Below are 23,653 nucleotides of genomic sequence, written 5' to 3'. Positions count from 1 at the left end.
GATTCGAACTGCCAACCTTTTGGTTAGCAGCCACGCTGCTAACCACTGTACCACCAGAGCACTGGGAAGGACAGAGAAGGGGCCTGGCTTTGGGTCTTTCCACGTCCAAAAGCGTTTGTTCTTAACCACTACACTTCCACAGCAAAAAGCAGGACATTATTTTATAACAATTGTTGCTGTTGTTGTTGTTAGGTGTCGGTTCTGAGTCATAGCGACCCTATAGTATAAAGGGGGAAGCAAAACCGTAACAAAATTACCGTTGGGAGTCACAAGAGAACTACACATTTTTTTTTCAGTGTAATGTCCGCTTTAGTTTAGAGCCTCATCTGTCTAAGGTGCTCAGCTGTAGTCCTGTAGAGTGATCAGCTGTCGAAATGATGATCCTGCAATCCCTGATGATGGTTCTTGTGTTTAGCTTTTTAAGCAGAACCATACATCCATAGGCTTCCCTGAGTGGTGCATATGGTTAAAGTGCTCGGCTGCTAATTGGAAGGTGTTCATTATAGAAATGTGGAAAATATAAGAAAAGAGAAATAATCCTAGCAAATGAAAACAATTGCAGTTAAGGATTTTAAGTTTTTTCCCCAAGTACATTATTTTACTTACTTATTGCAGTCTTCTATGCTTTTAAATATGCTTTTTCTCACATTACAAATTCTGCAGTAGATGTACATTTTTCTAACACATTTGAAAGTCTCTTGTAATTCATAATGGTAGCACATGGCATACTTGGCATTGGAGAAACCACTACTGAAAGCGATTTCTTTTAATTCTAGTAAGGTGTTTCTGGCAGTATTTGAATACAACAATTATCAAACTCTTTCTCCTTCAGAGGGTATTAGACACTCTAGGAAGCTCTTCCACAGAGATACTGAGGGCTGGAGCAAATGAGGAGGCCATGGATGGAGAGGAGGCCTGTACTGGGCAGAGGTTCATGAGTCAGAACATGGTATCTATGTTGTTGTTGTTAGGTGCTGTTAAGTGGGTTCCGACTCATAGCGACCCCATGTGCAACAGGACAAAACACTGCCCCATCCTGAGCCATCCTCATAATTATTGTTATGCTTGAGCCCTTTGTTGCAGCCACTGTGTCAGTCTGTCTGGTTGAGGTTCTTCCTCTTTTTTGCTGACCCTCTACTTTACCAACCATGATATCCTTCTCCAGAGACTGATCCCTCCTGACAACATGTCCAAAGTACGTGAGACAAAGTCTAGCCATCCTCACTTCTAAGGAGCATTCTGGCTTCTTAGAAAAATCAAATTGTGATTTATGGGATGTAGGGAGTGAAGGAGAGGGAGGTGGTGAATATAACTTCCAGGCTGCTGTGTGGATGTGCACACTAGTCACAGAGGAATGGAACCTGGGAGGAGGAACCCATGGGAGGACTACTGAGTTCTGTTTGGGATATTGCATTTGAGTATCTCTGAGGAGTCCAGGGGTAATAGCCAAGGTGGGTCCAGGAGCTGGGCCTGGAGATGCAGACACAGAAGTTTGCAGTGTATATGTGGAAGCTGAAGTTATGGCATAAAAAATGGCATGACTTGAGAAGAGAAGTGGGCCAAGGCTGAAACCTTGGAGGTTGTGAAAACTCTTGGGTTCTATTTATTGTGTAAAGCACTCAGAGAGTCAGGAAAAGGTAAGTTTTAAGGCACTTGGGATTGCTAGACTGTATAAAAGATTATTTTTAGTCATTCTACGCAAAATAACTTTTCCACAGAAAATGAGTTCCAGAGGATTGACTGAAAATGGTTGTCAGTAACTTTGTACTGGTTAGAGAAAGAAAAGGCAAGAGGGAGTCCTACCATTCAGGTCTTGGGGGGCTGATGGTATAGTCACAGTTGGTCTGCTGGAGAACCAGAAGCATGAAGCAGCAAAAGATCTGTAAGAGAAGTTACCCTGTGAAATGTAAGTAGATGCAATGGCCTCAAACTCAGTAGAAGAGCTAAGGTAACAAACTGGTGTTTCTTCTCTGGAGAAAGTATTAGATAGATTCTTAATAAATCATCTAATACTTAGGTAGTGTTACTAGATAATACTTAGATAAGTGTTAGAAGATTTTTAAAGGCTGTAGATGTCAAGACTTCTCCAAGGCCTTTAAATACCTGGACGCAAACAACAGAAAGATATGGATAGGCCTGGGCCTATGGTTATTTGAGGCTAGAATCCAGGATGTAATTAATAACTTAAGGCTTTCACTGCAAAGCAAAATGGAAAACTGGAATTAGGTTAAGATGGATGAACAATGGTTGAAGTATAATGGGCAAAGTACTGAATTTTAATTAAAAAAAAATTTTGTCCTAAATTATATATCATTGTTTCCTTCCGCCTTTGCACACTCTGATCACTTTATACATTGCACACCAAATGAAGGTATAAATCAGATCCCATCCCTCCTCTGCTTAAAAGTTTTCAATAACTTCTTGAATGTGGCCACTAAAATCCTTTACTCGTAATCCCTGGCGCCGCTTATCTTGAGCCCCTCCTGGACAGCTCCAACCTCTGCCTGGCTTCTCCTCCCCCTTTACCTGGTTGATGCCAGTTCTCAGGCTGGTGTCATTGCCTCCTGGACAAAGACAGTCATGGGTCTTAAAGAGAATAGATGCATCATGTTTGTGAAAAAGAGAACAGGTTGTCCCAGATCTCTAGGTACTTGGGGGTGATCAATGGCCAGACAATTGATTATGATAATTTATACACATATATGTAGGTGTCCGCACACACAGATACATAGGTGGTATCAGGCCTGGGAGCACAAAGGTCTCTAATCTTTAGGATGACATGAAACACAAATGAGACAAGCATATCCTAGAAGTTGAAGCATTTGTGGTTTGGTGTGGGTGGTTACCCGAGGTTCAAGGAGGAGCCAATTTACAAAGTATTAAAATGAGCAGAGATATTGGTAAGGGTGAAAAAATAGTCACGGATTTTTTTTTTCAACATTATAATGTCATTCTAGACAAAGATGCCTCCTCTAAGGAAAATGCCTGAAAGAAAAGCTCAGTTTTTCCATCTCTACCTCTTACTGTAGTTCCTGTGTGACTCTGAGCGAGTTATTTCTCAGAAACTCTATTTATATGTAAAGTGTGGTCTAATCCTCCTTTATTGCATTTAGATGTGAACATGCATTGAACACTGAAGATCCCTATACAAATAGGACTAATGGCCTGGGATGGGTAGCGTAAGGCAGACTTGTGGAAAGTGTGAAGTTTGTCTCTTAGCCTTGCTCATTTTCGTCTTTTCTGTTCTTCCCTGGTGCTGTTTCCCTCACCTCACCTGTAGAACAAAAGTAGACCCTTCGTAGCTGAGAGGCATCCACTCAGCTCTGACGGCATCGCCTGACAGATAGTTGGCGTTCAGGAACTTTGTATTAAATAAATGAATGGATGGACAAATTATTATATCCTGAGGCCTTTGGGAATCCAAATTTGGGAGTATGGTGTTGTTGTTAGGTGCTGTCGAGTCAGTTCTGACTCATAGCGACCCTATGTGCAACAGAATGAAACACCGCGTGGTCCTTGATCCACTGTTATTCATAAGGCTTTCACAGACCAGTTTTTTCAGAAGGTGATAGCGTATGTTTCCTGTAAAATGAACACAAAAAAATGCAAAAAGGCAAGCAAGAATCTGAGACCATCTATGTTTAACTCAGGGTAGGGCCAAGCCAGAAAGGTTAAGATCTGTCGGTGATTCTAACAGGGCCTGGTCAGAAAAACAGAGCGCAAGGCAGGTAGTTTAACACAGGGAATTTAATATGGGGAAGTTATTCCAAAGGTGTTGGAAGGCCAACAGGGACAAGAAGCTAACCCAGAAATTTGCAAGAGCAAGAAGCTGCTAGCACCCCTTGGGATGTAGAGACAAGGCATGCAGTTAGTGTCACCAAAGCCCAAAAGCCAGGACTGCCTGGTAGGTGCTGGAGCCACTGACAACACACAGATCCTGCCAAGATACCCTGGAAGCAGCGATATGGAGAGAAGTGGGCTATTCTGCCTTCTGTTTGCACCCTGATCACTTGTCACTGCCTCCCATTGACCAGGTCTAGCTCGGGGCCTATTAGCTAGAGGGCCTGGGGCTGGAATTTGCAGGAGTCAGCTGTCAGGGATACACAGCAGAATAGAGAATACGTGGAGAAGAATTTGAGAGCAAGTAGATAGACGACCAGCACAATCATGGTTGTCCTTATCTGACCTACTAATTTAAAGAGGCCATCAGGCTCAGAGTGATCATTTGTCCAAGGCTGACCCAGTAGTTTTCAGTAGAGCCAAGTCTGGAACCTGGGTGAGGAGGAGGGTAATGATTCAAGTGGGATTTATGGAGGCACTGTTATTTTCCAGGATAAATGTTAGACTTCTCACATTTATTATATCATTTAATTCTTCTAACATCCCTATACAGTAGCTCTTTGAATCCCAGTCTAGTTTGTTCCCAAAGCCAAGTGACCTAACATGTAAAATAATAATAATAACATCATTGTTGAGCCACAAAAGATTTATAGGAAAATATCTAGGAAGAGACTAAGGGCTCTTGCAGTATTGGTTGGTATCTATTCCAACTTCATTCCCTGCATTAGCCTTCTAATAGGATAAGCCTAAGGGATGCCAAGTGTGTCAATCCCAGTGTGTGGTCTGGAAGCCCTGGAGCCTGTTCATGCACACTCCTACAGGCCTAATCTATAGACTTGAGGCTGTGCTCTGCCTTACACAGCTGTATGCTGCTGCTTCTAAATGTATGTCATTGCAGGTGCAAAGGGAAAAAATACATATGCATTTAAAATTATCATCTAGTTAAAATTCGGAGTAGCTTTTGTGATTTTCCACATTCTGAAGTAATGGATAAAATGTATGTAACTACCATTACGTTTTGGTATTTGAGAAGGACTCTTCCATGGCTGGAAAGGCAGGAATCACAATGTGGGTCATTACCATGGGGAGTGGGCTATTCACACTGTGGACCATTCCTGTGGGGAGTGGGCTATTCACACTGTGGGCCATTACTATGGGGAGTGGACTTTTAGAGGGAAATCTGTCCAAATCAATGACAGCTAACATTCCTTCAAGGAGCACTGGTATCTCAGTGGTTAAGCACTTGGCTGTGAACCGAAATGTGGGCAGTTCAGACCCACCAGCCACTCCGTGGGAGAAACTTGTGGCAGCCTGCTTTCCTAAAGATTACAGCCTTAGAAACCCTATTGGGCAGTTCTGCTGTGTCCTGTAGGGTCATTATGGGTTGGAATATGCTCAATGGGAATGGGTTTGTTTGGTGTTCCTTCAGTGTTCATTCAGCTTTTCATGTATTATTAATTCTCACAGCAGCCCTATAGTTGGCCCCGTTACACCTACTCCTCACTTATCGACTGTCTGCTTAACTGACATTTCACATTTATGACAACTTTGAAAGAATTCTCAGGTGGTGCCTTTGATGGTCCAGGCCCCACACAGAGCCTGGGGTGCCCTCCAGCTGCCCGGAACAATATACCAAGGCCCATGAGCACCGGACCACGTGAGGGATGGTGACCACTAGCTGCGGCACCCCTTCTCCCTTCGTCTGCAAGGGCTTGGTCCAGCCATGGAAGGAGCGGGGTGATGGTGGGATGACATGAGGTTGTCAGCGGTCAGGGGGAGGCTGGGCTGCCTGAAGGGGGCGGAGGTCAGTGGGAACAGGTGAGAAAGAGGGAGAGGGAAAGGGACCGAAGGCTGTGGGGTCGAGCAGAGAGAGGACGAGTGGGGTCCCTGCCCCGGGCGGGTGGCAGGCAACCCCAGACCACCACCACCACCCCAACCCTCTGCGGGGTCCATGGTGGTAGGGAAGGCGTAGCGGGGAAGGGGGACCTGCCGCTCCATCTGCATCGCAATATACAATGGGGCACCTGACTGACGGTGAGCAACTGGGGGTGCGGGTGGAACACCCATGCTGAAGACAGGGCGTGGCCCCCAACTCTGGCATAAGGCCGATTTCCTTTAACAGCCTGATCTGTGGAACCTAAACATGTTGCTAAGTGTGGAGTGGCTGTACCATTAAGGTCCCCATTCTGCAGATGAGGAAGCATAGGCACAGGGAGAGTACATGAGACCTGAAGTCTTACACTTTTGACCACTGCACTATTCTACTTCCAAAATGTTCTTTTCCTCACCTGCTAGAAGTTACGCATAAGGGAGGGTATAAGGAAGATTTAAAAAAAAAAAAAAAAAATTTTTTTTTTTTTTAAGGAAGATTACAGACCCATAAAACCCATTGTCAGTTAACGATTAAAAAACTGTTTGGAATTTTTTTCTATTGTATTTAAAAAGCACCAATTTAATTTTGGCATTCTTTATAGGTAAGAATGAAATGTACATATATATCTCATCATTTTCAGGCTCACGATAATTATGTAATTTCTTTCACTTAAGGTAGCGCAGACTGCTAATAAACTGAGTGGTAGTGCTTGAAGACTGTTAAAAACCCCATCACATAACATGACAATCTCGTCTTTGCAGTAATAAAAAACCCCATCACATAACATGACAATCTCGTCTTTGCAGTAATAAAAAACCCCATCACATAACATGACAATCTCGTCTTTGCAGTAATACCAGTTGTTAATTAGCTAACTCCCCAAATACAGAAATTATAGTTAAAATGGCTTTGGGTGGGAGGTGATAATGATGCGGCATTGCCTGTTTTACAGCATGCTGTATGCCAGGCGTGTCAACTCCAGTTTTTTAAAATAAAAATGTCCAACACTATTAAGCTCCTTTTCTTAAGAGTGGTGTACACTAAAAAAATAAAGGTCTTGCCTAATTAAATAGTTCCATAGACAATGCTTCTACCAATGGGGAAACAGGCAAGAATTAAATGTTCAAGGCAGGGCATTTTTCTCCACTCTGAGTGCAGAAAAGGAAAATGTCATTCCTGTTGAACCTCTTGGAAATGCCAGCTTGAAAAAACTGAAATATATCCTGATAGTTGAATTTTTCAAAATATCTTTTATTAAAAAAAAAAAAATTTGCTTTTTAGTAGTTACCATCCTTTATAATCTTAAGCATAGTTAAAGGTCTTTCTAGTCTTAATGGCAGTGCCCCTTTCACACTTCATGCTTTCTTGGAGATGGATCTATGGTCTTTGATTGTGTCCACTTGACCAATAACAGGGTCTCCAGCTGGGGCTGTGTCTTGAGTGTCCACATTAGTTTATGTCCATATCATTCCATCACCAAACAGCATTTGCTCAGCAAACATTTCTTGAGATTTTCAGTGTTCTAGACCTTCAGCAAGATTTGGTGAATACATTCACGAGAGAAAAATGAGGCATGACCTGAACGGGCAACCAGCCTAGAGGAGAATTCTGACATGTAAGTGGAAAATTGCAAGAGAGCGTTGTTGGGGAGGTAGAGAAATAATGAGGTGTTGCTGGCCAGGACACATTTTGAAAAGGAAATGGTAGACAGCTGAGGAACATCTGAAATGATGATGAAAAAACTGTTCAAGGTGTGTTGTTGTTGTTGTTAGGTACCATCAAGACGGTTCCAGTTCATAGCGACCCTCTTCAAAACCCGATCCTGCACCATCCACGTGATTGTTATTATGTTTGAGCACGTTGCTGCAGCCACGGTGTCAATCCATCTCACCGAGGGTTTTCCACTTTTTCATTGACCCTCCACTTTGCCAAGCATGATGTCCTTCTCCAGGGACTGGTCCCTCCTGATAACATGTCCAAAGTAAATGAGATGAAGCCTTGCCATCCTTGCTTTTAAGAAGCATTCTGGCTGTACTTCTTCCAAGACAGATTTGTTCGTTCTTTTGGCAGTCCATGGTATATTCAGTATTCTTCACCAACACCATAATTCAAAGGCATCAATTCTCTTTTGGCATTCCTTATTCCTTGTCCAGCTTTCACATGCGTGTGAGGCAATTGAAAACACCATGGCTTGGGTCAGGCACACTTTAATCCTTAAAGTCACATTGTTGCTTTTTAATACTTTAAAGAGTTCTTTTGCAGCAGATTTGCCCAGTGCAATGCCTCATTTGATTTCCTGACTGCTGCTCCCATGGGCATTTATTGTAGATCCAAGTAAAAGGAAATCCTTGACAACTTCAGTCTTTTCTCCATTTATCATGATGTTGCTTATTTGTCCAGTTGTGAGGATTTTTGTTTTCATGTTGACATATAATCCATACTGAAGGCTGTAGTCTGTGATCTTCATCAATAAATGCTTCAGTCTTCTTCACTTTCAGCAAGCAAGGTTGTGTCATCTGCATATTGCAGATTGTTAATGAGGCTTCTTCCAATCCTGATGCCTGTCCTTCTTCGTATCATTGAGCTTCTTGACTTTTTTGCTCAGCATACAGACTGAATAAGTATGGTGAAAGGATATAGCCCTGACACACATCTTTCCTGATTTTGATCCACGCAGTATCTCCTTGTTCAGTTCTAACAACTGCCTCTTGGTCTATGTACAGTTTCCACATGAACACAATTGAGTATTCTGGAGTTCCCATCTTCGAAATGTTATTCATAATTTGTTATGGTCCACACAGTAGAATGCCTCTGCATAGTCAATAAAACACCAGTAAACATCTTTGTGATGTACTGCTGGAGCTGTTTTTTAATTAACTTCAGCATAATTTTACTTGCATGAGTAATGATATTGTTCAATAATTTCCTTATTCTGTTGGATCACCTTTCTTTGGAATGGGTGCTAGTATGGATCTCTTCATGTCAGTTGGCCAGGTACGTTTTCCAGATTTCTTGGCATAGACGAGTGAGCACTTCCAGTACTGTATCCATTTGTTGAAACATTTCAGTTGGTGTTCCATCAATTCCTGGAGCCTTATTTTTCATCAATGCCTTCAGTACAGCTTCAACTTCTTCCTTTAGTACAATCGATTCTTCGTCATGTGCTACCTCCTGAAGTGTTTGAATATCGACCAATTCTTTTTGGTGCAGTGACTCTGTATTCCTTCCATCTTCATTTGATGCTTCCTGCGTCAATCAATAGTTTGCCCATAGAATCTTTCAGAATTGCAACTGGAGTCTTGAATTTTTTTCTTCAATTCTTTCATCTCGAGAAATGCTGAGTGTATTCTTCCCCTTTGGTTTTCTAACTCCAGGTCTTTGCACATTTCATTATACTACTTTACTTTGTCTTCTCGGGCCGATGTTTGAAATCTTCTGTTCAGCTCTTTTTCTTTGTCATTTCTTTCATTCAGTTTAGCTACTCTGTGTTCAAGGGCAAGTTTCAGAGTCTCTTCTAATATCCATTTTGGTCTTTTCTTTCTTCTTAATAACCTTGACATTTACTGTAAAGCGAAGCCTCATAGACATGAGGACCTATGATAATTGCTTATATCTCTAATTGTTTTTTTTCTATAACACAATACAGCTTAGAACAGTCAATGTAGAAAATCAATCCTTGATGAGGAGCAAGAGGGCACAAGAGAGAAGAGCCAGGAATGTTTCCTATAAAAACTCCTGGATAGGAAAAGGAACAAGTCCCTTCCTATGTGGGTGCAGGCTAAAAAGTAAAGTCTCTTTTATTTTATAGGATACCACTCAGATAGAATTAGGACCCACCCTATTCCACATGACCTCATGTTAACTGGTAATATCTTCAAAGACCCTATTTCCAAACAAGGTCACATTCACAGATATGAGGGGTTAGTACTTCAGCATTTCTTTTTGAGGACACAACTCAATCCATAGCATTCCCCAATTTAGATTTTTATTCAGGAGGCTGTGGCTTACACTTGAAAATCTGGAGAAAAGGGAATGACCAGGATTATATTTGAATTTTAGAAAGAGCACTTTGATGGGACATGAGAACAGATTAAAAGCGACGGACTTTTGAGACTAGTTAAGGGGACTGATGAGGGCCTGAACTAAGGTGGTAAGATGGGGTGAAGAGAAAGGATTTGAAAGATATCAGGAAGAAGAATTGACCAGACTTGGTGACTGAGTGGGTATGGGAGTTTAGCATAGTGATGAAGACACCAAAACCAAACCAAACCTGTTGCCATCGAGTTGATTCTGACTCATACTTAGATTTTAGTCCTGGCTCTGTTCCTGCTTAGCTGTGTGAACTTGAATAAGCCATTCATCTGTTCCTTCATCTGTAGAATAGGAATTATAATGCTTCCTATTTCAAGCAGATTGTTGTGTGGTAAATACTCAAAAAACTTTTTTTTTTTCTTTTTTTAAATGCGGGTTATATGAAAAGGAGTTTGGAATGACTCTCAGATTTCTGACTTGGGCATCAGGTAGCATTATGATATTATTCAGTAAGAGAGTGGGCATTGCAGAAGAGTGGGTTTGGAGGCAGGATGATAAGTTCAGTTTTGAAAGTATTAAATATAAATAAAAGTAAACAAGTAAGATATTTTGGCATTCATAAAGTTCAGTTTTTATATTCTTAAATGAACAGAAAGTTTTATGTTGTCCATTAAAGATATTCTTATGTGAGAAAAGAAATGAGCACCATTGTGTTTCTAGGTTATCAGAGAAAAAGAATTACTAAAATAATATTTGTTTAAAACCCTTTAAAAAATCTGTATTGATTGAATTGACTGTTACATTGGGAGAGGGGTATTCACTAATAAGTTGGTAGATAAGAACTACTTTAGGTGAAGGGAAAGACAACACACAATACAGGGGAGGTCAGCACAACTGGACTAAACCAAAAGCAAAGAAGTTTCCTGAATAAACTGAATGCTTCAAAGGCCCATGTAGTAGGGGCAGAGGTTTGGGGACCATGATTTCAGGGGACATCTAAGTCAATTGGCATATCTGTGTGTTCCTTGGCTTGTTCTGCGTATTGTCTTATTTCCTTCCTGATGTCTTGATGGGTTCTGTATATTAAACTTTTGTATTCTGCATCTGGTAATTCCAGAAATGCACTTTCACCTAAAAGATCCCTGGATTCTTTGTTTTGAGAGCCTGTTGAGGTGATCATGGCCTGTTTCTTTATGTGACTTGATATTGACTATTGTCTCCGAGCCATCTATAAGTTATTGTATTAGTTTATGCTTGCTTACTGTGTCGTAGCTGCTTGCTTTGTTTTGTTTTGGTATACCCCTATGGGTTGCTTGAGTGAGGTAGCTTGATTATTTTTGCCTTTGAATCTCTGGTGTCCTGTCCCCAGCTGGCTAGAGCTGTAATCAGGTATATCAGTCTAGGAGTCCATTTAGTTTTCTTGTATGAATTCAGCTCAGGTTTCCAGGTAGCTGATATCAAGTGTGTGATACAGACTGTCCTACAGTCTTAGAGGGGCAGGGGTGATTGGCGTATATACCGGTATCTGATTGCAGCAGGGGGTCACGCTCTGAACAAGGCAGGGGGTTGAGAACCAACCCCCGCGTGTCTCTGAGGAAAGCATGTACCTGTTCCCTAGAGCATGCAGGTGGGTGGGTTCTGCAGCAGACCACGGGCACCCAAAGCTTTTGGGTGTAATGACTGGGAGGTACCAGTTATCTTTGGACCCCTGTCACGGGTGGCTGGATGACCTGAGTGGAGCTACCAGTCCTTATATCCCTGATGTGGTAGGTGGGGACCTTGTTTAATAGGCAAAGCAATGTCAAACATCAAACACCCACCTCTCCACCACACAGCTGAAATGGTTGGAGTCTGCCAACAAGGGCCTATTCTCCCAAAATAGGCCCACACAGGTCCATGCAGAAGGGAAAGGTGGTCAATGTCCATGGACGGTTTATGCCTGGACAGGAGCTGCTTCTGTCCTGAGCTCCCCTGGTTAATGGAGCTAGCAAATTATCTTTTCCCCCAAATGCAAATTTTTTCCTTCCCCAATACTGGGAAGATGGCTCTAGGTGCTCATCAGTGCCTATCTCAGGCCCAGGGAATTCAGCAGCTGAAGCTGGTTTGGGGGGGGAGGGTGCGGGCGTGTTAAAATATACACAAGTACTTAGCTTTTGCCGAGAGTGCTGTTCTCCTCAGGTTCTGGAGGTGTGAGTGGGCTGCGTGGCTGGCTGCTTCTCCCTGAGGAAACTGCGGCCAAACGCTAGTAGCAGCCCGCCACCACCGCTGCTCTAGGAATGGTGCCTGAGGTCTTCCCACGATTCAGGTCTAGTAACATCTCTCCACTTCTGAACGGTCTCTTCCTCCCCCTGCCCCTCAGTTCGTTTTCTAAGCTTGCCTTTGAAGCTCAGATCTCCCAGCTTGTCACAAATATACTTGTTTCACTTGTTTTTTTGGGTCTTTGTTGTAAAAAGGGCTCGCTGGAAGCATCTTCCTATTCCGCCATCTTGGCTCCGCCCCAGCTGTTTTTAAAATTGTTAGGATCATGGTCATATTTTAAGTGGATAGGGGATAATATAAGATACGATTAAATACATTGTAATTCAGGCTTTGAATCCATCTATGGGGTCTTCTTTGCTTTCTTCCAGCTCATCTATCCCTATGCCTTTTGAGTTTGAAAAGATACCATCATGGGACCATTCTGCCTCAGTCTTGAACACTCACAATCAAAGAATGGCACATGTGAGAAGGGTGGAAAGTTTTGCTTGTAAAACTGGACAAAATATTAGTTTTGCTGCCAAAATGGCAGTAGTTCGCTTGTGCTGGTCACTTCGAATGAATTCAATCTTTTGCCATAAGTAACGCTACTTTCTGACTTTTCAGAATGAGTTGTCTTCTTGCTTTCTATGACTTACTGTAATTGTGAAGTGATCATGCAGAGAGATGAAGATTATATGGGTTTCTTTTCCCAAATATTTGCTTATGCTATTTTTAAATAGATGTTAGTTGTTAAAAGAGATGAGGTCAGTTAGAAATACAGATACATTGATCTTTACTCCTAAGACGAACAAGGTAATATCAATATTTCCCAGACTACAAATGCACTGAGAAACTTGAGGTTATCTGTTTATAAAATTCTTATACTTGAAAATAAAAAAAGGCAGTAGAGGGATTTTTCCTCACCATATACCTGTTCATTGACCTGTGACCACAGAGCTACTGAGAGGACACCATGGGAGACACCTTCCTTTGTCTTCAGCAAGTAGGCACTCTCCTTTCCCACCTTGTTTTGTTCTTCAGCTTTCCAAAGTTAGGAGAGATGGGTAAAGAGATAAATCTGCAGCAAGCCTCTACCCTGGCTTCGTTGTTTTAGTATCTGGCTTTGAGGTAAAACAATGCTACAAAGGAAGGTTACAGAACCACAACAAACACATGGGGCTGTGGAAGCATTTCAGGGGATACCTAACCAATACCATGAATCGGAAAAGACTTTTTACAGGGAGCAACTTCTAAGCTGAGAGCTGAAGGATAAGTAGGAGTTGATTGTGAGGTGAGTATTCCAGGCAGAGAAAAGAGCATGTGTGAAGGGCTGAGAGATAAGAGAGAAGCCAAGTTGTTCAAAGAGTCAAAATTAGTTTTAATTTGCTGGCTAGAGTTCTAGGCCAGATTATGAAAAGTTTCATAAACCATAAGGAGAAAAATATTTAAATGACGGAGATGAATGAACTTGATGTCTGATGAGTTGTGGAGACTGAAGTGAGGGATTTTAGTACGATTTCTGAGTTTGTGGATTGGAAAACTGGCTGAATAAACTGTGACAGGATGAAAGGTAAAGGAACAGGTGTGCTGGAGCAATTGAGGAGACAGTTGAGTTTTAGGCACTCATGGATGATGAATTCATTGAACCATTCGACAAATATTTATGGAGCACCAATTACACGCCAGCTACTGTAAGTGAGGGTCCTAGGGGCAGAGCAGTAAATGCAATATTTTATGGATTATGGTTAGTGGTAGACCTGTACAGTAAATAAATTTATATAGTAAATCTGAGCACTGAATGTAGTGGAGGAAAACATAACTTATCTATTGATTAGCTTCAACTTAGAAAACATGATCACAGACATCAAGTAGGTTTCAGCACTACCTGGCAATACCTAATCAATCTCTAGTCCCTCTTCTCTCTCCTCAAACTTCCAACAACCCTTCCTTTCTCGCTTTTGACAAAATTCATGAAATGGAAGCAACTTATCTTTTTGCCAACAGATCTACTAGCCAGCTGTGTTTGTATCCACATGCCCAGTCCTCCCAACTGTGGACAGGAATGAGCTGTTCCTGCTCCTGTCCAAGGTTAGGTGCTATGCTGGTGCAGAGGAGCCAATCCCCTACTACTACTCAAGGGTAAAAAAAACTGTTGCCTTCCAGTCGATTCGGCACATAGTAGAACTGCCCCATAGGGTTTCCTAGGAGTGGCTGGTGGAGCCGAACAGTTAGCCATTGCACCACCAGGGCTCCTGGGTACTCAAGGGTATTGTGTAATAATCCCATCTTAAGAACAAAGCTCCTTCCTTGACCTTGGTCTTCCTCTACCCACAGCCTCATTTCTCTGCTCGCCTCGATAGCAAAACTGTTGCCGCTTTTTTTTTTTCAAAATTTATTTTTTTTTAATTTATTTATCGTGCTTTAGGTGAAAGTTTACAAATCAAGTCAGTCTCTCATACAAAAAGCCATACACACCCCAACGTGCACTCCCAGCTGCTCTCCCCTTAGTGAGATAGCACATTCTTCTCCGCCCTGTATTTGCCGTATCTATTCAACCAGCTCCGGTACCCCTCTTCCTTCTCATCTCACCACTAGACAGGAGTCTCCAGCATAGTCTCATGTGTCTACTTGAGCCATGAAGTTCACTCCTCACCAGCATCATTGTCTATATTATAGTCCAGGCCAATCCCTGTCAGGAATGGTTCCAATCTTGGGCTATCAGAATCTTCAGGAACCATGACCATCAGGGTCCCTCCAGTCTCAGTCAGACCATTAAGCCTGGTCTTTTTATGAGAATTTAAGATCTGCGACCCACTGTTCTCCTGCTCCATCTGGGATTCTCTGTTGTGTTCCCTGTCAAGGTAGTAGTCATCGGTGGTAGCTGGGTACCACCTAGTTCTTCAGGTCTCAGGCTGCTGGAGTCTCTGGTTCATGTGGCCCTTTCTGTCTCTTGGGCTCATATTTACCTAGTGTCTTTGGTGTTCTTCATTCTCCTTTACTCCAGGTGGGTTGAGACCAATTTATGCATCTTAGATGGCCGCTTGCTAGCGTTTAAGACCCTAGACACCTCTCATCAAAGTGGAATGCAGTCTGTTTTCTTAATACATTTCGTTATGTCGATTGACCTAGATGTCCCCTGAAACCATGGTCCCCAGACCCCTGTCCTTGCTACACTGGTCTTCAAAGCTTTTGGTTGTTTTGAGGAAATTTCTTTGCTTTTGGTTTACCCCTTCCCTTCGCCTAAAAAAATTTTTGCCTGCTATCTAGTTAGTTATTATCCTTCTCCCTCCATCCCCACCCTCGTAGCCATCAAAGAATATTTTCTTCTGTATTTAAACTTTATCTGGCGTTCTTATAATAGTGGTTTCATACAGTATTTGTCCTTTTGAGTTGACTAATTTCACTCAGAATAATGCCTTCCAGAGTCCTCCATGTTATAAAATGTTTCACAGATTCATCGTCATCCTTAATCATTGTGTAGTATTCCATTCTATGACTATACCATAATTTATTTATCCATTCATCCATTGATGGGCACCTTGGTTGCTTCCAACTTTTTGGTATTGTAAACAGTACTGCAATGAACATGGGTGTGCATGTATTTGTTCATGCGAAGGCTTATTGCTGGGTTGTATGGTAGTTCTATTTCTAGCTTTTTAAGGAGGAGCCAAATTGATTTCCAAAGTGGCTGTACCATTTTATATTCCCACCAGCAGTGTAGAGGTGTTCCAGTCTCTCCGCAGCCTCTCCAGCATTTATTATTTTATGTTTTTTGGATTAATGCCAGCCTCTTCGGAGTGAGATAGAATTTCATTGTAGTTTTGATTTGCATTTCTCTAATAGCTAGTGATCGTGAGCATTTCCTCATGTATCTGTTAGCAGCCTGAATGTCTTCTTTGGTGAAGTGCCTGTTCATAAAATTTCCCCATTTTTTAATTGGGTTATTTGTCTTTTTGTAGTTGAGTTTTTGCAGTATCATGTAGATTTTAGAGACCAGATGCTGATTGGAAATGTCATAGCTAAAAACTTCTCCCCAACCTGTAGGTAATCTTTTTACTCTTTTGGTGAAGTCTTTGGATGAGCATAGGTGTTTGACTTTTCGGAGCTCCCAGTTATCTAATTTCTCTTTTGACATTTGTACAATGTTAGTAATGTTTCGTATACTCTTTATGCCACGAATTAGGGCTCCTAGCATTGTCCCTATTTTTAATTCCATGATCTTTATCATTTGAGATTTTATATTTAGGTCTTCAATCCATTTTTGAGTTTGTTTTTGTGCATGGTGTGAGGTATGGGTCTGGTTTCAGTTTTTTGCAGATGGCTATCCAGTTATGCCAGCATCGTCTGTTGAAGAGACTGTCTTTTCCCCATTTAACAGACTTTGGGCCTTTGTCAGATATCAGTTGCTCATATATGGTTGCCTATTCTTGATATTCCACTTTCTTGCCTCCCATTCTTATAAGTCATGCCAACCAGGGTTTGTCTCAACCACTTCACTGTAGCCACCTTTCCCAAGGTCAAGAGTAATATCCATCTTGCCAAATCAATGGTTGCTTTGGGCCTCATTTTACTTTCTCAGTTACTGATGTATCTCTCCTTCTTGAAATGTCTTCACTTAGCTTCCTGGACACCACACTCTCCTGATTTCCCATCTGTTCTCCTCTGTCTCCTTTGCTGTCTCCTCTTCCTGTTAGGTAATTGTAGATATAGATTCTCTCCTTGGTTACCTCACCTATTCCTATGGATTTACATACCACATATACCCTGATGATTTCTAAATTTGTATCATAACCCTACTTCTTCTTTGAGCTACAGATATCAGTTGTTTACTTCGTACTTCCAATTGGAATGTCAGTTGGTACCAGAATTTTTGGTTCTACATCCCCCTATCCTTAGCTGTTCACCAGACTTGCTTCTCTGTCCTTCTGCACTCATTATTTGACCCTACCCTACTGTTCAACAAGATGTTCAGGCTAAAAAACTAGGCTTCATGTATTTGCCTTACTCTTTCATTTATACTTCCCACATTCAGTAGGTTCTGTTGACTCTGTCAGAATCTGTCCCAAATCTCATCAGTTTTCACTACCTTTAACACCCCAGCCCAAGCCACCACTGTCTTTCATGTGAATTAATTCTGTGTAGCCCATTATTTCTCCTGCCTCCAATCTTATTTCCGCTTCTGGCCCTACAATTCTTTCTGCCCACAACTGCCGGGGTGATCCAATAGCTTCTGTGATGGTTAAGGTTGTGTGTCAACTTGGCTGGGCTGTGATTCTCAGTGGTTTGGAAGTTATGTAATGATGTAATTTAGCAGTTATGTAATGATGTAGTCATCCTCCATGATGTGATCTGATGTAGTCAGCCAATCAGTCGTAAGGGTAGTTTCCTTGGGTTATGGCCTGCATCCAATACATATATGGATGTTCTGGCAGAGATCACTTGCTTGCTCTGATTCCTGTATCCGGCTTGTTATCATCTGACTTCCAGCTCTTGGGACATGAGCCAGTGACTTCCGTATTGCCTACTGATCTTGGGATTCGTTGACCTGTACAATCTGTGAGCCAGCAGCCTGCTCTCTTACCTGCCAATCTTGGATTCATCAGCCTCTGCAGTCTGAGTCAGCAGACTGCCTTCTGATCTGCCAATCTTGGATTCGTCAGCTCCTGCAGCTACATGAGTCAGGAGAAGCCCACACTCTGGCACCTGGCCCACAGACTTGGGACTTGCCAGTCTCTACAACTGTGTGAGCTGTTTCCTTTAGGTGAGTCTGTCTCTCTCCCTCTCTATGTATATGTGTGTGTGTGTATACGTTTCACTGGTTTTGCTTCTCTAGAGAACCCAGCCTAAGACAGCGTCCCACCATACTTGGAACAAAATCCAAACGACTTACCATAGCCTCCAAGGTCTTCCATAGTCAGCTGCATCAAGCTCTTCTTTATCTTAAACCATTCTCCCTCTTGCCTTCTATAAGCCAGTAAAGAGAAGTGGAAATATTTAGAATGTATTTTAGAGGCTGAAATAATTTTGCTGACAAATTAGGTTTAAGTGATGAGGAAAACAGGTTAATTTAGGACAACTCATAGGTTTTTGGTTCGAGCAACTGGGAGGATGACAATTTGCAGAAGCCTAACCATCAAACACTTGAAGGGATGCTGTCAAAGAGAAACTTCTGAGAGATAAAGGGAAAAAAAGGGTGGGAGGAGAAGCACGTATTTTTTATCTTTGCATTTTTCATGGAAGAGAGTAGAACAAAGCAAATTCAGGACCAAAATATAATAGCTCTCTAATTCTTTGTGATTGGAATCTTTATGTGATTGATAAATTGAAAAAGTCAATTAAAGAGTAGAATCATTAAGAATGGTACTTTCAGACCTAAGGTATTTTATTTTAACTAAAAACATGCCCATGTGTGTTCTGTTCATCCATCTTTTTATGGAGGGCTGAGGTATTTTCTTTGAGTATGGATTCGTTGATTGAAGTTCTTTCTTATCTTTCTTATCTCATATCTTTCTTATATAAACCACATCCATAGTGTAGTATTGTGTGGTAGCATTGTGTAGTATTTCCAGTTTTGACTTCTGTAAACTGAAGCTAAGATTAAAATTCATATGTGAAGAAATCTGAAGGGAAAACCCTTCCATACTTTTACAATTTTCCCCAGTCTTTCACAGTTGTGACCCCCACACCCAACTCAGCAGTTGTTACTTTTTATTGCCATTGCCCAAAGCATTCAATATACTTTTCATGTCACAATTTTTTTCTCATTCATATTTTATCAGATATTCATTAATATTTAATAAAATAATAGACTCACAATAGCAAGCATAACTGGAATAAAGAGATTTGGAAACAAATTCAGCTGATTTTTGGTAAGCCTGCAGTGCAACTGGAAGGTGCAATTGTGTTTAGATTTACTAAGGAACGATCTACTAGCTGTGACCATTTAGTGTGCTTTAGGCATCAGCCACAGTATATTTTACTGTGCGATTGGAAGGTATTGGTTAAAACTGTAAACTGAATAAGGGGAGGTTAAGAGATACTATGTGTTTACGTCATCTGTCACACACACACACACACACACACATACACCATGTAAAGATTGAAAGCGCCTCCCCCCAAGAAGTAGGATACTGCAATGGGGATCCATAAGATTAGAGGTTAGGATAGCAGTCAACAATTTGAGTAGAATTTTGCAAATGGCAGAGTGGTATCTTTAAAGAGAAAACAGAAATCAAGAGACTAAAATGGCTTTTGCTGAAGTTCAAAGTCAACATTTTAGTGCCCCCAAAATGTGCACTTGGACATAATGACTGTGTTTGTCAAGAAGGAGGATTTTCTGGGATTGAGAATGTCAGATGGTAAAGACAGCCCTGTCAAGCTCGAGAGCAGAGCTGTGTTCCTGTTTGGGAGGGCCCTGGTAGATGTGTCAACAGAGCATCCTTAATTGTCAGTGTTCACCAACACAAAGTAGATAATGATTGTTAGTCTACGACTTGTGTTAGATAAATTAAAGCCTTAACTATTGTCTTTCAAGTCAACAAACATTTATTGATTGCCTGCTATGGCATGGCCTTGTGCTTTCTGCTAGGGATACACAAATGAAGAACATGTTCCTACCACAAGTTCACATTCTGATAGCAAGGCAGACATTACACAACTAATTATGACATAAGTTAGACTAGCAAGTTGTGGGATGATCATATCAAGTTCTATTAATTTCCCTTGGAGACTAAAGGAACCACTGTGTCTTGGGTGAAAGTAAATGGGTTCCATGCTTCATGATGTGGAACAAATTGCAGAACCATTCTAACCTGATGAAGATTTCCCACCTTTCAAACAGGCTAACAGTATACTAGCAGTCAGGGTATAGCATTCAAAAAGAAGTCTTCACTTGGTAGCTCCATTTAGGAGAGGCTAATTTATTCTATATTACTTATGGATACAGGAATTTTCCTTTGGGGTCAGACTTCTGGATCATCTAGCCCAGTATTTCTTGTGGTTGGAGATTTCAGTAGTTGATCCTTCAGGCATCTTTCACTGGGTAGGCATGTATGTTGATTAAATTGGGTGCTTCAATGTTCCCTGAAAGGTAAAGGATAGTCTGGGTTTTTTATGTAGTCACTTCTGACTCTTCAACCAGTTAATTCAAATTCTACCCATCCTTCAGATATGATCACACTTGCAAACAGTGGCCTTCTGTCACTACTAGACACTATCATGGCACCCCATGTACCTTTTCTTCATAGCTTTGATCTCGTTTGTAATTTTCCATTGTTTGTGTGGTTGTTCAGCTACTATTTACCCATCATTCCACTCAGTTGACTAACCCCAGTTGACTTTAAGCTTAACAGACCAGGAACCATAAATCTAGTGCCTGGCATTGAATGGCTGAATGAACTCCTTGTTGAAGTCTATTTCCTTCTTGTGTTAACTCTCATGAGAGATGGGGAGTGGGAGGTGGTGTGTGTGAAAAGGAGATGATGCTGATGAGGTTGAATTCTGTAAATTTGCTACGCACTCCTTCTTTTGTTGTCCTAAACTTATCTTACTGAAGTTTCAAAGGTTGTTCCTCCACCTTCCTCTTTGGGGATTTGGAGAACAAGTCTGTGACCACATTATTCAGATCATTTATAATTTTGTAAATTTAAATCGAGTTCTTCATTCATGTTTGTCTTTCCTGGCTGAAGATGCCAACCTTTCAAGATGCCTGAAATAGCAACACCCTAACCCTCTGAACATGTTAGTTGCTATTTTTTCTGTTGCATGTGCCTTATCTGGTTTCATTGTTATCATTTTTAAGATGTAATGCCACAGTCTCACGTGGCATTCTATAAGCGTTAGAATTTTGTAGAATGCCAATTTCATTTGAGTTTCTAGTATCCTTCTCAGCGCATTTACGTTTTCTTCACTTTTTGACCTCAATAGACTGTTCAGTCAGTGCCCTCAACAATGTCTTTCAGGTATGTGCTTGCCCTGCCTGAAGGTGATAGTGCAGAGCCATTCTTTTTATACCTATGCTATTTATCATAAAGTACGTTACCTGTAATTACTAAGCTGAAGTCTAGTTATTATTTTTCTAGCCACTTGAACAAATTGGTAAGATTTCATACCTTATATATTACCTTTTTTCTTAGCTACAAATTAGGAGCTTTTCATATCGATCAAATTTGAGCTTTCTGAACATTTATAAAAGTGTTAAATATGATTGCCATCAGTGTTGATTCACAAAGAACTTCACTCTGAAGGAAACTACACATTTATATGTACCTATTCTGAGTAAGGAAACCCGGGTGGCATAGTGGTTAAGTGCTAGGGCTGCTAGCCAAAGGGTCGGCAGTTCGAATCCGCCAGGCGTTCCTTGGAAACTCTATGGGGCAGTTCTACTCTCTCCTATAGGATTGCTATGAGTCAGAATCGACTCGATGGCACTGGGTTTGGTTTTTGGTATTCTCAGTAAAGGTCTTTCCTGATCTAAGTCTACCCATGATGTAGCTGCTCTGTGGTACCGCAGGGTCCCCTGAGGATTTCTTTCTTCCTGCTGTTCAAGGCCAGCCGATGTGCAGCCCCAAGTATACGAGTATGGCCCTGTTGATGGCTTTTGGATTGTGTTCATTCTGACTCTTTCCGGCTTCTGCTTTGACTGCTTGGTGCCCAAACAGTGCCTGTTGTTAAATATTTTGAATATTTAAGGTATCATAAACGACATCACAATCAGCATAGTAGGACTGCCTGACAAACCTGGTGATGGCTTTAATTTCCTTAGGGGGCTGGACTTAAACTGCAGAGCGTGTACTACTGGTATATTGGTATTGTTTCTTCTTTTAGTGTTTAACTGGCATTGTATAGACACAGCTGTAAGAAGGGAACATGCCCCTAGACTACCACAGAGACTATGGTTTGTACGAAAATCAAATTATTTATTTTTGAATTCTGTAAATGATCAGTAAGAAAGAATTTAGTTTTGATTGACCTCAATAGATTGACTCCTAGGCAATTATCATTATGCAGCAGTTTTGGTTAATTGTGTAAGATTTTTCTTGAACTGGTCGCTAAAGCTTCCCATGGTCTGGACACTGGGTCCAAAAAGAGTCTGAAAATTAAGATTTCAATGGGTTTGCAAATGTCTTGGTATTTCTTGGAGTTAGAATTTCCTCTGTCATTGCCCCAAGAGTGTTCTAGGTCAGGCATGATGACCACGTGGTACGGATGTTATAGACAAAGACTTGCTTTTCAAGGTGTGATCAGTGGAATCACCTGGGAGCTTGTTAGAAATGTAGACTATCCGGTCTGCCACCCTTGACCTACTCTACTCAGTCAGACTCCACAGTGTGACAAAATGCCCAGCTGAATCATGTAGACGTTAAGGTTTGGGAAGGCTGTAGTAGAGGGCATCTTGGAGTGGAGTGGGAGGGGGGCTCTGGTAGGTCCAAATGGCCTTTTTTTTTTTTCAGTCAAGTATAATTTTTACTTAATAAATCATTTACAAGTCTAATGCTATAGACAAAATGCCTAAATCATTACATAAACATAGCTTTGCTCACAACTGTTCCCATTCTGAACCCATTAATTTTCCCTTTACCACTTCGTAAATAGCTTTGAAAATCTTCCCAAAGCTGTAAACTCAGGTTCTAGTCCCACCACTGTTTTATGCCACACTGATTACTCTGTGTCCTTGTGAAGTCATTTTTTTTTTTTATGTCCTGTAGCAATGTGGTCACTATCGTTGACCCTTAACATGTTTACTGCCTTATTATGCCCTTTACCTGTTGTTGAAGCCTTGCTATTTGTTTTTTTTTTTAATAATTTTTATTGAGCTTTAAGTCAGCGTTTACAAATCAAGTCAGTCTGTCACATATAAGCTTATATACACCTTACTCCATACTCCCACTTACTCTCCCCCTAATGAGTCAGCCCTTCCAGTCTCTCCTTTCGTGACAATTTTGCCAGCTTCTAACCCTCTCTACCCTCCCATCTCCCCTCCAGACAGGAGATGCCAACAGAGTCTCAAGTGTCCACCTGATACAAGTAGCTCACTCTTCATCAGCATCTCTCTCCAACCCATTGTCCAGTCCCTTCCATATCTGATGAGTTGTCTTCGGGAATGGTTCCTGTCCTGGGCCAGCAGAAGGTATGGGGACCATGACCGCCGGGATTCCTCTAGTCTCAGTCAGACCATTAAGTCTGGTCTTTTTCTGAGAATTTGGTGTCTGCATCCCACTGCTCTCCTGATCCCTCAGGGGTTCTCTGTTGTGCTCCCTGTCAGGGCAGTCATCGGTTGTGGCCTGGCACCATCTAGTTCTTCTGGTCTCAGGATGATGTAAGACTCTGGTTCATGTGGCCCTTTCTGTCTCTTGGGCTCATAGTTGTCATGTGATCTTGGTGTTCTTGTTCTTCATTCTCCTTTGATCCAGGTGGGTTGAGACCCATTGATGCATCTAGATGGCCGCTTGTTAGCATTTAAGACCCCAGACGCCACATGTCAAAGTGGGATGCAGAATGTTTTCATAATAGTATTATTTTCCCAATTGACGTAGAAGTTCCGTTAAGCCATAGTCCCCAAACCCCCGCCCTTGCTCCGCTGACCTTTGAAGCATTCAGTTTATCCTGGAAACTTCTTTGCTTTTGGTCCAGTCCATTTGAGCTGACCTTCTATGTATTGAGTATTGTCCT

General features: G+C 41.6%; 1 long non-coding RNA gene across 2 annotated transcripts in view; it reads left to right on the top strand.

Moving 5' to 3' along the window:
- Positions 1 to 23,054, top strand: part of LOC126074976 (uncharacterized) — a 282,348-nt gene extending 259,294 nt beyond the window's left edge. Inside the window, exon 3 of one of the 2 annotated variants that reach the window (XR_007517091.1) lies at positions 22,967 to 23,054. This is a non-coding gene — a long non-coding RNA (uncharacterized LOC126074976). Of the gene's footprint in view, positions 1 to 17,470; positions 17,645 to 22,966 lie in introns of those variants that run through there. The other variant, XR_007517093.1, reaches the window with a different exon arrangement.
- Positions 23,055 to 23,653: the final 599 nt, after the last annotated feature.

The sequence above is a fragment of the Elephas maximus genome, chromosome 1 (assembly GCF_024166365.1).
Source record: "Elephas maximus indicus isolate mEleMax1 chromosome 1, mEleMax1 primary haplotype, whole genome shotgun sequence".
Lineage (NCBI taxonomy): Eukaryota > Metazoa > Chordata > Mammalia > Proboscidea > Elephantidae > Elephas > Elephas maximus.
The sequence above is the reverse complement of the archived record's forward strand: the minus strand, read 5'-3'. Positions and strand labels throughout refer to the sequence as shown.